This window comes from Ursus maritimus, unplaced genomic scaffold, assembly GCF_017311325.1.
Source record: "Ursus maritimus isolate PB19 unplaced genomic scaffold, ASM1731132v1 scaffold_8, whole genome shotgun sequence".
In the NCBI taxonomy this organism is placed as follows: domain Eukaryota; kingdom Metazoa; phylum Chordata; class Mammalia; order Carnivora; family Ursidae; genus Ursus; species Ursus maritimus.
In genome coordinates, this window is record NW_024426996.1 from 81,516,133 (window position 1) to 81,530,869 (window position 14,737).

Here is a 14,737-nt window from a genome sequence, read left to right on the forward strand (position 1 = left end):
GTCCCCGCCCCCGCCTGTGGGCACCGGGATTTGGGGACACAGGAGGCCTCCGTGCAGCCGGCCTGTTGGGCGTTATTTAAAGGGGGTGAGGGGCGAGGGCAGCCTTGTTGAAGGCTGCGTGAAGAGGTAAGAAAGGCATAATGGGATTTTCCATGTGGAACGACCATCTTATCTCGGCCGCGTGTGTCATCCATTACTGCTAATTATGCTGGCTCGGCCGCGCCTGGAGCCTTGGCCGCTCCCCCGGCCGGGCAGGCGGCTCTGTCCCCATTGTCCTCTCCCAGGCCGCCCCTCTCGCCGGCTGGGAAGGGCCCGGGGTCTCCCTATCGTCCCAGAGCAGCAGTGGATGTGGTGGGCACCCCCTTGATAGATGAAGCATGGAAATTAGTTCCAGAGTTTAACTGATAACCGCGGAGCACCGCTACATTCCGTTATGGCAGCCCTAATTGATGAGCTCATTAAGTCCATTATTAGAGAAATTGATTTCAAATAGGCAGTTAGAGCGGGGGCAGGAGGCAGGTGGGCGGGGGCAGGAGGCAGCGGAAGCCACGAAAATACATAATGAGGCAAGTAATTTTATAGGTTTGTTTAATGAAAAGCCTCAACAGCGCACTCGTGGCCATGTGGGTTTTAAACACTCATTTTATGTACTAATAAAGCTCCTGGTGGTGAGATCCTTCCCAGGCCCCAGCCCACCATCCTCCGCGGCCACCCCTAATTAATTAATTAACCCAGGCGAGGCGATCAATGAGTTAGTCATGCAGAATCGACACTCGGAGGCCACCTGCCTGGGCTCGTGGGGAGGGGAGGCCCGGCAGGTGCTTCGCTTCTCACACTCCAGCTCAGCCCTTTGGCCCTGCCCAGCCCAGGGCCCTGCACTGGGGGCCTCGCAGCCCCGGGGCGGGGAGCCGGGGCCGCCGTGGGCACCCTCCGACCGGGGCCGCCCCGTGGGTCACCTCTGACTATTCCTTCCGGCACGGTCCCCCCAGGCCGTGCTCCGTGGGGCTGCCCCAGTGACCCTAACCCTGACTTGGCCCTCGGGGCTCTGCCCGGCTCAGGACAGGCTCAGGCTGGGTGGTCCCGGGGATCCTGACCCCAGCCTCCACCCCGGCTGCCTGCCCCCCAGCCCACGTGCGCCCACACAGACGCAGACGCACGTGCGGACACACAGGAGGGGGACGCTGGCACGGTCACGTGGACATGTGCACATACGGAGGCGCACCCAGTGGCACGGACACAGAACACGTGGACTCCCACACGCGGACGCAGCCAGCGGACGCACGGTAGGCACACGAACCGGCACGTGCACAGGGCCGCCCTTCTCTTCTGAGGCGCGGGGGCGTGGTGTCGGGGCCGACTCCTCCCGAGGTTCTTCCGGCACCGTGGCTGTTCTCTTGTCCTTTCGTCCGTCCCCACCTGGGTTCAGAGCCCCCCGGACCTCTCCCCGCCTCGATGCCACCATCCCTGGCTTCCCAAGACGTGTGCGAGCAAACCTGATTCCTGCAGCCACGACTCCCCAGTACCAGGGGCCAACGTGGCCGAAAGCAAACTTGATATCCCACCCCTGCCCCTGCCCCTTGACCACCAGTGAGGGGCAGCCAGCCTTCCCGGGGTGCACTCCCCGGGGTCCCTGCCGTCTTCGTCAAGCTGCCCTGGGCTAGCCGACTCCACCTCCCCCGCCACTGGCCTCCCCACGTCTGCCCTGTGTCCCTAGAGTCCATCGCCCACCAGTGGCCAGGGTCACCCTGCTAAAGTGGCATTTCTGCCCACAGGGAGCAGAGTCCTACGCGGCCAGGATTGCCCGGGCCTCTCTGACCTTGACCTCCGTGTTCCCCCTCCCTGGCCACGCTGGCCCCTGGCTCTGCCTCCAGAACCCACCCAGGGCCTTCGCTCCCACTGCTCCTCTGCTTGGGACCGTGTGACCCTCCCTTCTTCCTCCGTGGTCAACAGCAGTGCGTCTGCCGCCTTGTTTCCCCTTCTCCAGGGTGAGGTAGGAGAGTCTCCTGTGGGCCTTGCCCCCATCCCACTAGCACAGAGGCCCCACGGGAGGGGACTTCTGTCCCCAGCACAGGGCCTGGCACCCAGGGGTTGCTCGGCCAAGTTCGGCCAATAAGCAGGACCTCTAATGTATTCCATTTACCCGGCGGGGTCCAGGAAACGCTGCCCACGGAGACACAGCAGCGGCTGGACCCTCTTTGTCAATAAGATGATTGAAATAGTCATGAGCCACACTGGGCGGAGGGGAGGGGAATGGACATAAGGGGAGTCCTCACGTGGAGAGCAGGACACACACGTGATGTTAAAAATGAGTAATTCAAGAAACAAGAGAACAAACACACATGCAGCAGAGGGGACGGGAGAGGTGGTCACATGGGAGTGGGAGGACGGAGGGCTAGACAGTAGGAGCCCCACCCCCCGGCCTGGGTCTGGGGGCAGAGCAAGGAGGTGGAAGCTCAGAGCCTGGCCCGGCGGGGGGGGGGCCCTCAGGAGCTGGCGGGCGCCGCGGTGGCAGAGACGAGCTCCCAGGGGCTCTGCGCTCTGGGCCTCGAGGCGGAACGCAGTGGAGGCTGGCGGTCGGGGGCTGGGGGGGGTCTGAGGGTGCGCGCGTGTCCAGAGGTGACAGCTGACCGGTACCATCTCCCGTCGCGTGCACCAGCGGGCGCCCTGTCCCTCCCCAGACGGTGGATCCATGACGCGGGCTCCTCCATCGTGGCATCGCCTGCACGTTCCGGAACTGAAAGCCAAGAAGGCAACTGCAGAAATAGAAGCCATAAGCGCAGGGCAGAGGCCAACGCGGCAAACCTGCAAGCTCCCGGGGCCTCGCCCCTGCGCTGCTCCTGAGGCCGCACTGCCCTCTAACACTCCTTCTCCCCGCGCCCTCAGGGAGCCCCGAAGCCCGACTTCTCCGGCCACTCAGCGCTGTGGCCGGGAGGTCGTGGCATTTCAGCTGCCGTGGGTCTGCACGAGCTCGCAGGGCCCCTCAGCTGCATGGGCAGGAAGGTGAAGTCCAGGGTCCTGGGCAGCGTCCTGTCCCGCGGGCGTGACACCTCGAATCCACACACACACCTCTTCCCTTCCCCCTGCCCCCTGTCCTCCTCATGGTCCGTCCTCGCTGTCCTTCTGGGGGTCTGGTACCCGCACTGGGGGGCTGTGGCGTGCTGCGACTTTATGCGGGCAGGACCTGGAGTGACATGGGGACAACAGCAAGGAGCTGACGGGGGCAGCTGCGGGGGCCTCGGGAATGCACGGTGTCAGGGTGGCCCGTGGCCTCGGGCCCTCTCCCTGCAGGCGGTGCCCCTCCTCAGGCTCCTGGCCCTCACCGTGGGTGACTCGGGTCTGGTCTTCGCCGGCTGCAGGCGAAGGTGCGTTGTGGAGCAGCTCCCGGGCTCTCGGGCTGTTCGGGCTCTCGGCTCTTTCCTTTTTTTATCCATACAAATACTACTGTGATAAGACAGATAAACCAATTAAAGGAGACAGTGTTGCCCAGTTAGAGAGAGCCCGCTGCACCCATGCGGGCATCGGCCAAGGCATGGGCTGCTCGCAGCTCCCAGGTAGTTCCAACCCCATAAGCCTGCAGGCGCACCCCGGGTCCTGGAGATGCTGTCACTGATGGAGAGCCCGGAAAGTTCGGCCCAAACCACAGGCAGCGGCCCCACCTGCTCTCTGGCACCTCTGGCTGGCACTGCCTGTCCCCACTCCCCTATCTGTTCTGAGGGGAGGGGGCATCTCTAGGCGCTCAGGGTCCCTCCACCCACGCTCCAGACCAGCAGGTGCAGGGCCAGCCCGAGTGGGGTCTGGCGCATCCTGCCGCCCTCCCGGTGAGCTAGTCTGAGGGCTGGGCGGGCCCCACGGTGGCCTTTCATTCCACAGGAGGTGATGCTGTCCTTGCTCAGATGGTCCAACTGAAGAGAAGACCCATTAACCATACCCTTTGCCAAACACAGCCCTGTGTTTTCTTCAGTTTTGTAGGTCTGCAAACACCTACTCCCGCCCCACTTCCCTCCCACTCAGAGCCCCATGCACCGTGTCTATGGGTCTGCAGACAGAGGCGCTGGTCCCCGCACTGGCCTGGCCCTTGCCCGGGACTGGAATTGGCCGAGGGGGTCAGGGCAGGTCCAGGCGAGGCAGCCACCCAGCGGGCAGGAGGGCTCACTCCAAGTCCCCTACTCCTGGGGACGGTGTGGACACGAGACAGATGACAGAAAAGCGATTTACAATTTGGCTGTTCTATTTCCAATTAAACCGCGACATTAGTTAATATGCAGGGCCGGGAAGCTCAGGCGGAGATAATGTGTAGATAGCTCCATAAAACTCCGCCAGGAACAAATAATTTTGCACAAATTTGCAAACAGCACGGTTTTTGTAAATAACCATAATCTTTCTACCGGCCCCACTGCCGATTATGCATTTTTCCTTCATGATAATTTAATGACGGTCTAATTTACCTGTTGTGGCCGGGCCTTGGGTGCAACCAACGTGATTGTCCAATTTAGTCCAAAATCTATCTTGATGGCGTTAATTCATATTGACCGAGAGTTTACAAATCGAGCTTTTCCCCTCGTTGTGCTGGACAGTGAGCTCTGCTCACCAGCCCGTTTGCGCATGTCTGCCGGCTCTGCCCCGGCCTGCCCGTCTGAGCCCACTGACCAGGCTGCAGCAGCCCCAGAAACCACATGCACCGGGTGAGGTGCACGGCCTGGGAACCACTGGGGGTCCAGGCAGGAGTGGACACGAGGGGCCTGCTTTCAGGAGACGGCGAAGGGCAGGCCAGTCACGGTGGACAGGGGCCTGACCAGGCCAGGAGGGGGCAGGAGGGCCGGCGGGGGGCTTAGTCAGCCCTTCTGTAAAGGGGCCAACGGGGGCCCTGTCCCGGGGTCTTGGCCAGGATTCAAAGGCAGCGTCCCTGTGAGAGACCCGATGCCAGCCTGGCGCCTGGTGCAGAGACCCCTCCCCAGCAAGGCCTGGCTGTGTGCTCTTCCTGGGCACTGTCACTGTGTGAAGTGACTTTGTTTCTCTGTTTGCCTGTTGGGTGCCTGTCTCCCTCCAGAATGTCACTGCTCCGGCGGGTGGGGGTCCGCTTTGCCCGGGGGCTGGACCAGTGCTCGGCTGAGAGCAGGTGGTGGGTCAGCACGTGGAGGTGCTGGCCTGGCTTCCGTCTTACTACTTTGTCACCACTGACACCGTGCACACGGGGTGGCACTTGGACCCGCGCCTGGACCTGCACCTGGGCCCGGTCACGAGGGCTGCTTCCCTATCATGATTTCCTCTTGCAGGCTCACAGTGGTTTGCCAAGGGAATGGAGCGGGAGGGCACGCTGAGGGCTGGGACCGCATGTGGGTCACGGGGATGGCGATACCCTGGCGGGACGGGCCCCGCGCGGACCTAGCCACCAAGATCTGGTGGTCATGGAGTAAGTGGACGGATGGTCGGGCGGCTGGGACGTGATGCTGGCCAGCTGGCTGCCGGGGCGTGCTGGCTGTGGGTTTGGTAGGCAGGCGGATACGTGGAAGCGTGGCGTGGGGAGCGGCTGTCGGGTGTTTGTGCGCGTGCGTGGGTGCCCTGGTGGGCTGGCGGTTGGGTGAACAGATGAATAATGGGCGAGCGGATGCTGATGATTGCTGGCCGGGTGGGTGTGAGGGTAGGTGGATATTTGGGTGGCTGGACGACCTGTGTGAGTGTGGGCAGGTGGTGGACTGGTGGACTGCGGAGGGTCTGAGGAGTGAGTGAGTATACGGGTGGGTGGACGCGGGGGTGAGCACAGGTAGATCAGAGGCTGGCTGGGTGCTAGACTAGAGGTGGGTACGTGCAGGGAAGGAAGAGCGGAGGGGCCGGGCACGCGCGCTCGTCAGTGGGTGCAGAGATGGGTACGCGGTGCACGCGTGGTTCGGCGGCTTTCTGGGTGAGTTCGTGGACGGTAGTTTAGCAGATAGATGGGTGGAGGGTGGAGGGCCTGCCCAGTGGGGGGGGGGCAAGAATGCTTGCTCCCCAGAGCTTTTCCAGATGCCCGTTACCCAGAGCCTTTCTTGACCCTCCCCCAGCAGGGCAAAGGACACCAGGACCTGGAGGTGCTGCTTGGAAAGAAAACCGAAAGGGGCAGTCGTCAGCTGTAGGGCTCAGGGCCAGTCGTCAGCTGTAGGGCTCAGGGGCGGTCGTCAGCTGTAGGGCTCAGGGGCGGTCGTCAGCTGTAGGGCTCAGGGCCAGTCGTCAGCTGTAGGGCTCAGGGCCAGTCGTCAGCTGTAGGGCTCAGGGCCGACAGGCTTGGAGGAGCAGACCCAGCCGCCAGGGAGCATGTGGCCCTGGGGTGCGCCTGCACGGCTGGGTGGGAGAGAAGGTGTGGGGACCTCCAGGTGGGGATGGAAGCGGGGGTCAGGTGATGGTGTGGTCCCAGAGGCCCCCCCAACGACCAGGGCTCCACCGGGCCCTCCGGAGCCCCTGCCCTGAACCACTTCCTCCTGCTAAAAAAGCTAGATTTTTCTGCTATTTGTGCTGCTTTTAATCCATAGGAAGTGAATTTTCCACTCATATATTAGTTTATTTTATATTTTCAAATGGATTCGACTATACATTGATTTCCTGTTGTGGGTATTGTGTCCCGAGCGAGGATTACGCGTGTAGAAGTGGGGGCTTCTGGCTCATAAAGGTTGCTCTGCGCTGGAGAGCTCTTATCTTGAAAAGGGAGAGTCCAATTTTATTGAAACAGCTAAAATCCCACTTAATTGAATTTTTTTTCCTCTAAGATGTACAAGCTTAGAGACTTTTGCTTTCCAATTCAACTCAGACTCTGTGGTGTTTAAATTTCCAAACCCATAAAGACCTTTATGAAAAAGACCCTGTGAATACCGTATTTCTGAGCCGCCTGCCGCACAGCGCCAGGTGGGAGCGGGGATCTCAGTATCAATATTCCGGAGAACATCTTTGGATCGCACGCCTTTCATGCCTATTTAACGCAGCCCTGCGGAAAAGGCTCCCGCCGGGCTCCTCTAGCGTTGTGCCCTCAAAGGCCCGGACGGCCCCCAAGGACCCGGCGGCTTGTCTGGGACACTCCTAGCCCCAGTTCGAGCCCACGACGGGCACCCGATGAACGCACATCTCCGCGCTATGCTCCGTCTGTGCCCGTCCTGGGCCTCAACCAAAGCTCCCCGCAGTGGCCTGGCCAGGCGGCCCTCGTCCTTTTCGGAGGAGTCCTGCCATCTGGCTCCCAGCCCATCTCCCCTTGCCTCCTGCCACCTCCAGGGAAGAGAGAAGAAGGACAGACAGGCAGACCGCCGCACTGCACTCTGCAGCGGGCAGACCAAGTTGTTTGGAGGGCGGCCTCTGTCCCCAGGCCTGGCAGCCGGGGCTGGTCACCCCCAGGGCAGGTGTGCAGTGAGCATGTGGCGGGCCCTGGGTGCCCAGGAGGACTCTTCTGCACCTGCTGTCCTCCCGTCTTGCCCTGGACCTGAGCCCCTTGGCTTCCAGCCACAGGTGGGTGCTAGGGTGTCTGCTGGGTGAGTCTGGGGGAGCCTCTGTCTGGGGGTGTCTTCTGGGTGAGTGGGAGACCTTCTATTCCGGGGAGGCCACACCCTCAAACTGTTCTCCTCCCCTGCCTGGCCCAGCAGTCCAGCCTGGAGGCCACGCACATGAGCTGACCACGCGCGGGAGCTGACCACAGCAAGCTCACATTTGTGGGCTCACTCTCCCACACGCTCTGCTCAGATAGGGTCTGCCCTCCCACCAGATGCCTTTGTCCTGCTCAGACCACAGCTGACCCTCCTGCATCCCCTCCTGACCCCCACTCACCTCTACCAACCTAGGGCCTGAGCACCTGGGGCCTGGGTGGGGCCAGGTAGGGGGACCCCGGGAGCCCAGAGAAGCTCCCACCTGGCCTTGGAGTTTCAGGAGCTCAGTGTGGCCATGTCTCTTGGGGACGCCTCCATTCCCTCTGAGTGTTCCCCGCCCCCACACTGCTGGACACGTACAAGGGAGGAATGGTGCTGGCCCTGGAGCGGGCTGGGGCTTAGGCCTGCCTCACCTCTGCTGCCCTACTCCCAGCCTCAGTGTCCCCATCAGCACAGGGGCCTGCATGCACTTCTGTTCCCCACTGAATTGGTCTGACGTCCAGCTGGGGCAGAGGGGCACTGGGCTGCCTGCCCCGGGGCCTCCCCTCGGGGCTGCCCTGGCGGAGTAGGAGCAGGCCCCCCGCGGCTGGAGCCCTCCGTCCCTGCGAACGCCCTGCCTGCCTCCTGGCCTGGACTTGCCTCTGGCTGTCCACAGCCTTCAGGTGGGGCGCCCAGGGCAGTCCCGCGCCCCGGAGCTGGCAGGGCTGGTGGGCCTCTCCCGATGACACCGCGGCGGGGCTCATGCTTGGCCGGGCCCCGACTGTTATCTGACGCCTCTTCACGCACAGCTGCGCCGACGACAGTTTAACGGCTCTCCGGAACAGGGGCTACTCTGTATCTCTATCCCGTGAAATGGCTAATGGTGATAAGGAGAGGAAAAACAAAGCGGTCCTCGGTGCTCACTAGGCTCCCGCCCACCCTGCTCCTTAGCACACGCTGGCGCTGCTGCCCGCAATTATTTCCTCAGCTCACTGGAGCTTCCGGAGAGTTCTCTGAGCCGGTGACGCTGCCACGGGCTCAGGATGGTACTGAGCGGGAACGGTGCTGGGGGCGCTGGGACCCTGCTCCGGGAGGCCTCCCCAGAGCCCACCGGGTGGGTGCACATGAGGAGGGCTGGGGGTCGGGATGGGTGACAGTTTGCAACAGAATGCTTCAGCGTCCCCTGATCAGGCATAACTCGCACACCTTGCCCTCCAGCCCTTGGGGATGGTCACGGGGGCAGAGATGCCCAGGGTGGAGATGTGAGTGAGGGCCAGGTGGGGGGCACCTGGTGGGACACTGGGGAGGGTCTGGACTTGTTCAGCGGTGAGTTCTTCACCACTCCAGCAGTGTCCTTGGTGACCTCAGGGTCTCTGCCTGCGATGCTGCCAGCATTGGAGGAGACAGGAAGGTCACAGGGGCAGAGTGGCCACTCCCAAGCCTGGCGGAGCTCAGAGCAGAGGTTGTCGGCTCAGGTCACTGCTGGGCAGGTGGCGCTGGGCCTGGCCTTCCCATGGGTGGCACAGGTGCTCCTTCTCCCTGGCAAACCCCCAGGCTGCCTCTACTGCCCTTCTTATTCTCCCCGAAACTCACATCTGTTGGAGCTTCCTCCCCCCCCCCAAGCAGACCCCCCAGGCTCGTCACTGTCCTCTGCTNNNNCGGGGACCGGCTGCCACGCCTGCTCTGGGCCTCCCTGTCCAGCTCATCCACTTCTGAGGCTGGGCTCCTGCAGGGTAGAGAGCCTGTCCCTGGCCTTGGCTTCCACAGGGAGGGTGCTCCCCAGCCCCACGCCCAGGAGAAGGCAGCACACCTGTGCAGACCGCAGGGACCAGGGCTGGGGCCTCTGCCCACTCCTCGGGCCTGGGTGTGCCTCTCAGGCTGTCTGTATCCATAGGCCTCATTGGCGGTCAATCGGCTGCCTGGTGGGGTCCGTGAAGGTGGAGGGAGTCCTGCCAGTTGGTGGGGAGTTTGGTGAAGGCAAGTAGAGCCCATTGGCTCCTGTAATGGCAAGTCCAGGAAGATGCTGGCCCTCTTCTCCACTCCTGCATCTCAGGCTCCTGCCTGCAGCCCCCCACCCCCACCCCGCTCCCCAGGCCCCTGAACCCTAGGCCTCACCTGATCGTGAGATTGGGTGCTCCCCAAGCTGGGGGCAGTGCACCCCCAGGCAGCATCCTGAGAGCAGGAGGGTCCCGCAGGGGCCAGCTGCAGGCCTGCCTTGGAAGAGGCAAAGCTGGCTCCGGGCCGTTGCTCCCGGCACCCAGCACTGTGTGCAGAGCAGGGCAGCTGCAGTGTGCGGCATGTCCAGCAGGGGCGGTGCTGGGGCGGCCACACCGAGCCCTGCCCCGCAGCCCAGCTTTGCCTCCTGGGAACAAGTGGGGGCCCCACCGGCCAGGCGGCCACAGTGCATTTTAATAGTGGAGCGCGATTCCGGAGCAGCGGGAAGAGAAAGGGAGAAGCCTATGAATTATTACCAACGCACTCAGTCCCTGCAGCCGCGCGGCCGGCCCAGCCTGGAAAGCCTTTTCTTCTCGTGTTTAAGTTGGCGTGGAAGATGAAATCGTCACAGGACGCACTGGCCCCTCGAACCTGTTATTGCCGGCTGGGAGTGCCTATAAATACTTTTCTGATTTATAACCTCGCTCTGCTTTATAAATGGAAAACCAGAAATGCCTTCAAGAGCAGCTTTCGAAGCCCGCGCTTCTCTGCGTGTCCGCTCGCGGACATGAATGCCAACACCCCGCAGGCGCCCGCCGCTGTTCCCCCCGCAGCCCGTGGGCACCAGGCCTCCACCTGGGCCTTGGTCAAGTTTGGATTCTGTGCGTGTCGACCCAGGAGGATGGGGTCCCAGATGTGGGGCGTTCAGGGCTAAACGCGGGGTGAGTTGCTCACCCTGACTCTCCAGGAAGCGCTCTCTGTTTTGGGAAGAAGACAGGTGCATGAACATCAATGGGACGGTCCTAGCCCCCCACGGGCTCGTGCCCAGAGGGGATGCTGATGTCCAAGCCCCCAGGCCCCTGATCGCTGCGGGTGACAGTGTGTTCAGGACCAGCGGCCCGCTGCAGAGCCCACCTAGGCCAGGTGGCCTGGAGCTTTCCCTGAAAGATGGACAGCGATCCAGCCCCAGGGCCACGAGTAGGTGAGCGAGAACTTTTGGTTCACTTGTGGCGTCCCGGCCGGTGCCTGGCGCAGGGAGAGCTCACTGACTGCACATGTTACAGTAACCTGGTGTGACGGGGAAACTGAGTATCACGAAGGCCCGCGGGGACTGTGGGCGGGGCGGGCACTGGCCCAGGACGCGACGTGCACGGCCGTTCCCTCACGCGGACATGTGGCGGGGCCAGCAGCCCTGGAGCGTCAGGATGGGGCTGCAGCACCCGGCGCCACCCAGCCCCTCCCCCGGGGCCGCTCCGGACGCCACCGAGGATTTGCAGGAAACCGTGTTTGGGGTTAAAGAAAAGATGTTGGAAAGGAGCACTCGGTGTTGGATTTGCTCTGTGAATTTTTGAATCATCTAGAGAATATGAGCTTCCTGATGAAAAGCACGATTCTGTGTTATGAACCAGAAAGTCATGGGCGGTCAGAGCCGCGAGCTGGGCTGAGGCACCTCCGTAATGGCCCCGCTGCTGACACTGCTGCTCCGGGCAGATGACCCAGAGAACAGGCCGTCCACCCTGGGCAGCCCCCGGTGCCTGGTTCCCGGACAGCCGCCTTCTCCCCCGCCCCCCGGGAGCTGGAGTGTTTGGTCCTGGAGACAATTTTATCCAAAGAGTGGGATCAGCCTTGGCCATGGAGCGCTGAGCCTTGCTGCCCACTGTCCGCACCTCGAGGCCACTCTGCTCCCACGGTAAATCCCCATTCCCTGCCCGCCATGCACACACACCACTCACAACTCCCTTGGCGGGACCGGCAAGAGATGTTTATTGAACAGGAGGTGAAATTGGACCTCCCGGCCAACAGAACCCTCACTCACGAGCTGGCCACAGGGAACCGTTCTGGGGCCTGGGCACGTGGTGGAAAAGCAGCCCCCACTGGAGCCCAGGGTCTCGCCAGCAGACCCAGTGCAAGACCCGCCGGTGGCACCCACGGCAGTGAGCGGCGAGCAGCCCCAAGAGGGCATCTGGGAGCTCCAGCCCTGCAGGGGCATCGTGGGCCACAGAACCGCAGGGAAACGCACCACGAGGCAGGGGTCCCCTGTGCCCACCCCAGCCCAGGCCCTCACCCTCACCACCCATGTCCCCGTGGTCAAAACAAAACCTAATCATGTTCTGAGACTGCAGGTCTGGCCCAGAGAAGCTCTGGATGCACGTGGGGACAGTCGGGGACAGTCCGTGACGGGCCGCGGGGCGGCTAAAACCTCAGACATCTGGGCTGGCCCGGCCCAGCGCGGTGGCCGGCGATCCAGCACGTCCCGGACGGCTGACTGCTCGGGCCCATCCTCACACCCCTGCATGTGGGATGGAGGCAGCCGTAAAAACTGTTCTGTTTGTTACCGCCGGTTCTGCCAGCGTCGCAAAGTGCCCCAGCTGCCAGGGGTCCTCAGCATGGGGGGTGCTTGCAGCCAGGCCCCCTGGGGGCCGGTCAGGCTGGAGGAGGGCCGGGCAGAGTCGGTGGGTGGGTGTGTGACCAGCCAAGTCGCTTTCCAGGGCCTCCTGCTTGTCCTGGGGCAGCATTTTCCATGAAACCTGGGGGAGTTTCTTTGACCAAAGCCCTTCCATCCTAAGACAGGTGTAAGCCAAGGACCCCTCAGTCCAACCAGAGTCAGCAAAACACAGGTGGGTTTCAAGTGAGGGTGCCCGACCTGCTTAGCAGGGCGGGGCTGGTGCTGGGAACAGGGAACGCTGCTGCCCCGGGGTGGGAAAGGGCAGCTGGAGAGGCTTACCTGGAGAGCTTATAGGCCAGGGGCTGCCATGGTGGACACCCAGGTCTCTAGGGCTTCCGGAAGGGGCCCAGAGGTCTCACCCGGGCTTTGAGGGGAAAGGAGGGGAGCACGGGCGCGCAGACGGCCACAACGCTCTGTACTTGAGCCCTGACAGCAGTTCTGGGCCGGAGCAGCCCGGGGGCCTCCAGCTGGTAGATGCGTAACGCGTCTGGTCCCCACACGCACAAGAGTGGCGTGCAGCCCTGAGAGGGAGCGAACCACACCACACCTGCAGTGTGGACAAGCCTCGGAGCCGGCTGTCCATGAGAGCAGCCAGACGTGAAGGCTGCCTCCACACGGCGTCCAGAGCAGCAAGCAGACAGACTGGCTGGAGCGGACAGTGACTGCTGGCGGGCGGGGGCGTGGTGGAGTTAGGGGCCGGGTGGCATGACCTTGTGAAGGGGTCAGTGCCACTGAAAGCACAGTTTAAGATGGTTAATTTTAGTTATGTGAATTTCACTTGAATTAACAAAATAAATAAGTGAAATAAATAACTTGGTCTGGAGACCATGAGAGCAGGAGGCGAGGTGACAGGGAGGGAAGGGGGATGCGCCAACATCACTGGGAGGTCTCAGAGCCGCGTGTAGGTTCCCCTGAGTTTGCAGGGAGGCTGGGCGGGAGATGCTGCTGTTTGGGGATTTGCTCTGGACTCAGGTGCCTCTCAAGGGGCAGGACCCCAGGCTGAGGCCATCAGCCGGGGGCCAAGCAGGTCTGGGGCGGCTCCATGGGGCCCTGGGTGTCCTCTGGGGGTCGGTACCCCCTTGGGATCAAAGTTGGTCAGTCTTTAACTGTGTCCTCTCCCGGAGGAAGGGGCCAGGAGCTGAAAGGAGAGGGGGCCTCTGGGGGGAAGACCCCTCACCCAGCCGCCTTCCCAAGCACCACTCCCTGCTGACTGGCCGTCACACCCATGGGAGATGCAGTCGGGGCCTCAGTGGCCCTGGCCCCAGATCTGGCAAGTGGGAGCGTGGCCGCTCAGACTCAGGAGACCGTGGACCCACATTGCAAACCTGGAGACCCCCAGTGTCCTGCACCCTTGGTGTTTCGGGGGGCACAGAGGGACCTCAGGGCTACTGGCTTCATGAAAACCCCATAGGAAGGACCTCGAGTCAATCTGGGTTACGGGAGCCAGGCTGTATGGCCCTCTTCCAGGCCTTGGTGGTGGGGACATGGGGGGGTTGGGGCTTTCGGGACCCAGGGAGCCCCACAACCGCCATGAAGCCCGGGGTGAGGTTCTGGCACTGGCATTGCCTTGCTGGCACCATGCACCTGCCCCTGAGCCCTCATCTGCCCCTCGTCCTCATCACGGTCATTGCAGGAACGCTGTGGTCCCTTCCTTCTGGGTCTTGAGACTGAGGACAGATGCCCCCAGCCCTCAACTGGTGAAAGATGCTTCCCGATGACAGTGGCCAGGAGGAGGAATGCGAGGCCCAGGACTCAGTTTCCTCCTCTGGAAAACGTAGGTTAGTGTGCGGTCCCTCCGTGGCGTTGTCCTGCCGGCTACAGGAGAGGTGTGAGACCGAGCGGGCAGCGCACGTGGTGCGGGGGAGCGGGGCCCCAGTGGCGGGTGAGGCGTGCGGCCGAGGAGTCACGACCCGGGGGTGGATGAACGAGCCCTGGAGCCAGGCCCTGTGTCCGCACCCGCCCACTGCGTTCTGCGGGGATGCCTGTGAGGTAATGGCCCGCACGGAAGCCGTCCTGGGCCCCGTGACCGCACGGCCCTCCCTGGGGTCCGCGCTGCGGGATGGAGCTCTGACGGGAGTAACGCGGGCTGAGCTAATCGAAGCTGAAAAGGCGGAATCAGCGAGCGTCGGATCCTCTTGCCGCCTTCATCAATCCCGCTAACTGGGTTTGAGCGCGCCGGGCAAGTGTTCGGCAAAGGGAATTAATATGTAGGACATCTGAGGCCGGCGCGGCCGCCGGGCCTCCGGTGGGCGCGGGGCTGGGCGGCCCAGGGCCCGGAACCCCAGCCTGGGGAGGCCGCCGCCCGCCCGCCCTCCCCACCCACAATTCAATTACTGAGGGTGCTGCATATGCAGGCGGCGGGCGGGGCGCAGACAAAGGCGTCCGCATTTACCCATCATAAGCTTCATTTGGAGGAGGTCTGAAAACAATTCCCCGTCACATTTGTCCCTGTCAGATCACATTATTCACAAATGAAGTTCACAAAGTATCAATTCAATTTCAATGAGCCGCGTTGCAGGGCTCGGCGGGGTCTGGCCCGGCCCCGCGGGGGGGGGGGGGG

General features: G+C 62.7%; 1 pseudogene; it reads left to right on the forward strand.

Moving 5' to 3' along the window:
* The first annotated feature begins 13,881 nt into the window (after positions 1–13,881).
* LOC103676944 overlaps positions 13,882–14,737 on the forward strand; it is a 10,111-nt pseudogene continuing 9,255 nt past the window's right edge.